This window comes from Oncorhynchus nerka, unplaced genomic scaffold (genome assembly GCF_034236695.1).
Source record: "Oncorhynchus nerka isolate Pitt River unplaced genomic scaffold, Oner_Uvic_2.0 unplaced_scaffold_911, whole genome shotgun sequence".
In the NCBI taxonomy this organism is placed as follows: domain Eukaryota; kingdom Metazoa; phylum Chordata; class Actinopteri; order Salmoniformes; family Salmonidae; genus Oncorhynchus; species Oncorhynchus nerka.
The window spans coordinates 147226-154550 of record NW_027040394.1 but is presented as its reverse complement, the minus strand read 5'-3'; positions in this window follow the sequence as shown (position 1 = coordinate 154550).

Sequence of the window (7325 nt, the reverse complement as noted above, 5' to 3'; positions counted from 1 at the left end):
CTGAATGTATTCAGCATCTTCATGAGAAATTGCACTAGATATATTTTTAGAAGTACGAGATGTTAGGTCTAGAAAGGGAGGCAGAGCGTGTTGGGCTCCACACGATCACACAGGCAGGTCTAAGTATTATCCTACACAGAGAATGTCCATTAGTAGGGTCTAGGCTATAAGGAGAGGAAATGTGTGTCCACGATGTGAAACAGAATACATCTACTGGTTAAACACGGTTGCTATTGGAATTTCACATATATATTTCAACGTCGGTTTCATGTTCGTTTATATCCATCATGCATCCCTCCCTCCATCCATCATCATCCCTCCCTCCATCATCCCTCCCTCCATCATCCCTCCATCCATCATCCCTCCCTCCATCATCCCTCCATCCATCATCCCTCCATCCATCATGCATCCCTCCCTCCATCCATCATCATCCCTCCCTCCATCATCCCTCCATCCATCATCCATCCCTCCATCATCCCTCCATCCATCATGCATCCCTCCCTCCATCCATCATCATCCCTCCCTCCATCATCCCTCCATCCATCATCCCTCCCTCCATCATCCCTCCCTCCATCATCCCTCCATCCATCATCCCTCCATCCATCATCCCTCCATCCATCATCCCTCCCTCCCTCCATCCATCCATCATCCCTCCCTCCATCATCCCTCCATCCATCATCCCTCCCTCCATCATCCCTCCCTCCATCATCCCTCCATCCATCATCCCTCCATCCATCATCCCTCCATCCATCATCCATCCATCATCCCTCCATCCATCATCCCTCCCTCCATCATCCATCCATCCATCATCCCTCCATCCATCATCCCTCCATCCATCATCCCTCCATCCATCATCCCTCCATCCATCATCCCTCCCTCCATCATCCATCCATCATCCCTCCATCCATCATCCCTCCCTCCATCATCCATCCATCCATCATCCATCCATCATCCCTCCATCCATCATCCCTCCATCCATCATCCCTCCCTCCATCATCCATCCATCCATCATCCCTCCATCCATCATCCCTCCCTCCATAATATACCAAATGCCTGTTCCCTTTCCATTACCAAGGCCCAGAGCAGTGTTTGTTTTAATGCATACCATTGCAGGAGTTTGCATACTGGATTGGTTTGTAAATACTGTGTTCCTGTTTCAAATAGAGTACATTCTATGAAGTCTTGTTTATTATAATAAACATGTCAAAGACATTGTCTATGAATGTCTCATGAATCGTTTTTGTTGAAGAGAAGCACTTTTCAGCTGCTATTAACACTTTAAATCTGCTGTTTGATATAACCTTATTGGTGCTCTTTAACCCAGCTGTTACCCAGGCTGTTACCCCAGCTGTTACCCAGGCTGTTACCCAGGCTGTTACCCCAGCTGTTACCCCAGCTGTTACCCCAGCTGTTACCCCAGGCTGTTACCCCAGCTGTTACCCCAGCTGTTACCCAGGCTGTTACCCCAGCTGTTACCCCAGCTGTTACCCAGGCTGTTACCCCAGCTGTTACCCCAGCTGTTACCCCAGCTGTTACCCCAGGCTGTTACCCAGGCTGTTACCCCAGCTGTTACCCCAGCTGTTACCCCAGCTGTTACCCAGGCTGTTACCCAGGCTGTTACCCCAGGCTGTTACCCAGGCTGTTACCCCAGCTGTTACCCAGGCTGTTACCCCAGCTGTTACCCAGGCTGTTACCCAGGCTGTTACCCAGGCTGTTACCCCGGCTGTTACCCAGGCTGTTACCCAGGCTGTTACCCAGGCTGTTACCCCGGCTGTTACCCAGGCTGTTACCACGGCTGTTACCCCAGCTGTTACCCCGGCTGTTACCCCAGCTGTTACCCAGGCTGTTACCCCAGCTGTTACCCCGGCTGTTACCCCGGCTGTTACCCCGGCTGTTACCCCGGCTGTTACCCCAGGCTGTTACCCCAGGCTGTTACCCCAGGCTGTTACCCCAGCTGTTACCCCGGCTGTTACCCAGGCTGTTACCCCAGGCTGTTACCCAGGCTGTTACCCCAGCTGTTACCCCCGGCTGTTACCCCGGCTGTTACCCCAGCTGTTACCCCCGGCTGTTACCCCGGCTGTTACCCCAGGCTGTTACCCCAGCTGTTACCCCAGCTGTTACCCCGGCTGTTACCCAGGCTGTTACCCAGGCTGTTACCCCAGCTGTTACCCCAGCTGTTACCCCGGCTGTTACCCCAGCTGTTACCCCGGCTGTTACCCCGGTGGCCTATGGAGGTGTGTGTTACCCCAGGCCTATGGAGGTGTGTATTACCCCAGGCCTATGGAGGTGTGTATTACCCCAGGCCTATGGAGGTGTGTATTAGGAGTAGACATGGTACTGTTTTGAGACATTCAGTTTATATCCTGTATGGAGGCAGCATCCTATTTACAAGGTCTTTATCTTTCAAAGATAGCCACAAACAGTGTGATTTAAAAGTTAATTGGGTTGCAGAGGTCTCAGGATGCTTTTGGTTCTCCTAATGGGATTAGGGAGGAAGAATTTAAAGTCCACCAAGTATGGCAACGTGCACGTTGATGCTTACTGACTGGTGGCCTGCTTCGATAATTCATCTCTCTCTCTCTCTCTCTCTCTCTCTCTCTGTCTCTCTCTCTGTCTCTCTCTCTCTGTCTCTCTCTCTGTCTCTCTCTCTCTGTCTCTCTCTCTCTGTCTCTCTCTCTGTCTCTCTCTCTCTGTCTCTCTCTCTCTGTCTCTCTCTCTCTGTCTCTCTCTCTCTGTCTCTCTCTCTGTCTCTCTCTCTCTGTCTCTCGCTCTCTCTGTCTCTCGCTCTCTCTGTCTCTCTCGCTCTCTCTGTCTCTCGCTCTCTCTGTCTCTCTCTCTCTCTCTCAAGTGCTGGTTGACTAGAAGAGTTGAGCTTTAGGTGGGAAGACCTCAAACAGGATGAAGGGAAAGTGAGGTTAGAAGATTAGGGAGACAGAGAGAAGGAGAGAGGGAGAAATAGAGGGAGAAAGAGAGAAAGGAGAGAGAGAGGAGGGAGAGATAGGAGAGAGGGACAGAGAGAGAAAGGAGAGAGGGACAGAGAGAGAAAGGAGAGAGGGACAGAGAGAGAGGAGAGAGGGAGAGAAAGAGAGAGGAGAGATGGAGAAAGAGAGAGGGACAGAGAGAGAGAAAGGAGAGAGGGACAGAAAGAGAGGAGAGAGCGAGAGAAAGAGAGAGAGAGAGGAGGGAGAGGAGAGATGGAGAAAGAGAGAAAGGAGAGCGCGGGAGAGAGAGACAGGAGGGAGAGAGAGGAGGGAGAGAGAGGAGAGAGAGAGGAGAGAGGGAGAGCATGTGAGAGGTTGAGCAGGTATTCAGATGTGGAGCAGAGAGCACGGAGACCAAATGCCAGGTTTATCCGCCTCTCAGACTGCTAGTCTGTCAGGCTCTCAGACTGCTAGTCTATCAGCCTCTCAGAGTACTAGTCTATCAGCCTCTCAGAGTACTAGTCTATAAGCCTCTCAGAGTACTAGTCTATCAGCCTCTCAGAGTACTAGTCTATCAGCCTCTCAGAGTACTAGTCTATCAGCCTCTCAGAGTACTAGTCTATCAGCCTCTCAGAGTGTTAGTCTGTCAGGCTCTCAGAGTGTTAGTCTGTCAGCCTCTCAGAGTACTAGTCTATCAGCCTCTCAGAGTACTAGTCTATCAGCCTCTCAGAGTACTAGTCTATCAGCCCCTCAGAGTACTAGTCTATCAGCCTCTCAGAGTACTAGTCTATCAGCCTCTCAGAGTACTAGTCTATAAGCCTCTCAGAGTACTAGTCTATCAGCCTCTCAGAGTACTAGTCTATCAGCCTCTCAGAGTGTTAGTCTATCAGCCTCTCAGAGTACTAGTCTATCAGCCTCTCAGAGTGTTAGTCTATCAGCCCCTCAGAGTACTAGTCTATCAGCCTCTCAGAGTACTAGTCTATCAGCCTCTCAGAGTACTAGTCTATCAGCCCCTCAGAGTACTAGTCTATCAGCCCCTCAGAGTACTAGTCTATCAGCCCCTCAGAGTACTAGTCTATCAGCCCCTCAGAGTACTAGTCTATCAGCCTCTCAGAGTACTAGTCTATCAGCCTCTCAGTGTTAGTCTGTCAGCCTCTCAGAGTACTAGTCTATCAGCCTCTCAGAGTACTAGTCTATCAGCCTCTCAGAGTACTAGTCTATCAGCCCCTCAGAGTACTAGTCTATCAGCCTCTCAGAGTACTAGTCTATCAGCCTCTCAGAGTACTAGTCTATCAGCCTCTCAGAGTGCTAGTCTATCAGCCTCTCAGAGTGTTAGTCTATCAGCCTCTCAGAGTACTAGTCTATCAGCCTCTCAGAGTACTAGTCTATCAGCCTCTCAGAGTACTAGTCTATCAGCCTCTCAGAGTACTAGTCTATCAGCCTCTCAGAGTACTAGTCTATCAGCCTCTCAGAGTACTAGTCTATCAGCCTCTCAGAGTACTAGTCTATCAGCCTCTCAGAGTACTAGTCTATCAGCCCCTCAGAGTACTAGTCTATCAGCCTCTCAGAGTACTAGTCTATCAGCCTCTCAGAGTACTAGTCTATCAGCCTCTCAGAGTGTTAGTCTATCAGCCTCTCAGAGTGTTAGTCTGTCAGGCTCTCAGAGTGTTAGTCTATCAGCCTCTCAGAGTACTAGTCTATCAGCCTCTCAGAGTGTTAGTCTATCAGCCTCTCAGAGTGTTAGTCTGTCAGGCTCTCAGAGTGTTAGTCTATCAGCCTCTCAGAGTACTAGTCTATCAGCCTCTCAGAGTGTTAGTCTATCAGCCTCTCAGAGTGTTAGTCTATCAGCCTCTCAGAGTACTAGTCTATCAGCCTCTCAGAGTACTAGTCTATCAGCCTCTCAGAGTACTAGTCTATCAGCCCCTCAGAGTACTAGTCTATCAGCCCCTCAGAGTACTAGTCTATCAGCCCCTCAGAGTACTAGTCTATCAGCCCCTCAGAGTACTAGTCTATCAGCCTCTCAGAGTACTAGTCTATCAGCCTCTCAGAGTACTAGTCTATCAGCCTCTCAGTGTTAGTCTGTCAGCCTCTCAGAGTACTAGTCTATCAGCCTCTCAGAGTACTAGTCTATCAGCCTCTCAGAGTACTAGTCTATCAGCCCCTCAGAGTACTAGTCTATCAGCCTCTCAGAGTACTAGTCTATCAGCCTCTCAGAGTACTAGTCTATCAGCCTCTCAGAGTGCTAGTCTATCAGCCTCTCAGAGTGTTAGTCTATCAGCCTCTCAGAGTACTAGTCTATCAGCCTCTCAGAGTACTAGTCTATCAGCCTCTCAGAGTACTAGTCTATCAGCCTCTCAGAGTACTAGTCTATCAGCCTCTCAGAGTGTTAGTCTATCAGCCTCTCAGAGTGTTAGTCTGTCAGGCTCTCAGAGTGTTAGTCTATCAGCCTCTCAGAGTACTAGTCTATCAGCCTCTCAGAGTGTTAGTCTATCAGCCTCTCAGAGTGTTAGTCTATCAGCCTCTCAGAGTACTAGTCTATCAGCCTCTCAGAGTACTAGTCTATCAGCCTCTCAGAGTACTAGTCTATCAGCCTCTCAGAGTACTAGTCTATCAGCCTCTCAGAGTGTTAGTCTATCAGCCTCTCAGAGTACTAGTCTATCAGCCTCTCAGAGTACTAGTCTATCAGCCTCTCAGAGTACTAGTCTATCAGCCTCTCAGAGTACTAGTCTATCAGCCTCTCAGAGTACTAGTCTATCAGCCCCTCATACTAGTCTATCAGCCCCTCAGAGTACTAGTCTATCAGCCTCTCAGAGTGTTAGTCTATCAGCCTCTCAGAGTACTAGTCCACTTGTGTTCAGGTCAGTAACTGATGTTGGTCATTAGAGGACAGGGGTTAAGGACTAGAGGATAAAGGTTAGGGGTTAGAGGACAGGGGTTAAGGACTAGAGGATAAAGGTTAGGGGTTATAGGTTATAGGTTAGAGGTCAGGGGTTAAGGACTAGAGGATAAAGGTTAGGGGTTATAGGTTAGAAGACAGGGGTTAAGGACTAGAGGATAAAGGTTAGGGGTTATAGGTTAGAAGACAGGGGTTAAGGACTAGAGGATAAAGGTTAGGGGTTATAGGTTAGAGGACAGGTGTTAAGGACTAGAGGATAAAGGTTAGGGGTTATAGGTTATAGGTTAGAAGACAGGGGTTAAGGACTAGAGGATAAAGGTTAGGGGTTATAGGTTATAGGTTAGAGGACAGGGGTTAAGGACTAGAGGATAAAGGTTAGGGGTTATAGGTTAGAGGACAGGGGTTAAGGACTCGAGGATAAAGGTTAGGGGTTATAGGTTAGAGGACAGGGGTTAAGGACTAGAGGATAAAGGTTAGGGGTTATAGGTTATAGGTTAGAGGACAGGGGTTAAGGACTAGAGGATAAGGGTTAGGGGTTATAGGTTAGAGGTTAGAGGACAGGGGTTAAGGACTAGAGGATAAAGGTTAGGGGTTATAGGTTAGAAGACAGGGGTTAAGGACTAGAGGATAAAGGTTAGGGGTTATAGGTTATAGGTTAGAGGACAGGGGTTAAGGACTAGAGGATAAAGGTTAGGGGTTATAGGTTATAGGTTAGAGGACAGGGGTTAAGGACTAGAGGATAAAGGTTAGGGGTTATAGGTTAGAGGACAGGGGTTAAGGACTCGAGGATAAAGGTTAGGGGTTATAGGTTAGAGGACAGGGGTTAAGGACTAGAGGATAAAGGTTAGGGGTTATAGGTTATAGGTTAGAGGACAGGGGTTAAGGACTAGAGGATAAGGGTTAGGGGTTATAGGTTAGAGGTTAGAGGACAGGGGTTAAGGACTAGAGGATAAAGGTTAGGGGTTATAGGTTAGAAGACAGGGGTTAAGGACTAGAGGATAAAGGTTAGGGGTTATAGGTTAGAAAACAGGGGTTAAGGACTAGAGGATAAAGGTTAGGGGTTATAGGTTATAGGTTAGAAGACAGGGGTTAAGGACTAGCGGATAAAGGTTAGGGGTTACAGGTTAGAGGACAGGGGTTAAGGACTAGAGGATAAAGGTTAGGGGTTATAGGTTAGAGGACAGGGGTTAAGGACTAGAGGATAAAGGTTAGGGGTTATAGGTTAGAGGACAGGGGTTAAGGACTAGAGGATAAAGGTTAGGGGTTATAGGTTAGAAGACAGGGGTTAAGGACTAGAGGATAACGTTTAGGGGTTATAGGTTATAGGTTAGAGGACAGGGGTTAAGGACTAGAGGATAAAGGTTAGGGGTTATAGGTTAGAGGACAGGGGTTAAGGACTAGAGGATAAAGGTTGGGGGTTATAGGTTATAGGTTAGATGACAGGGGTTAATGACTAGAGGATAAAGGTTAGGGGTTATAGGTTATAGGTTAGAAGACAGGGGTTAATG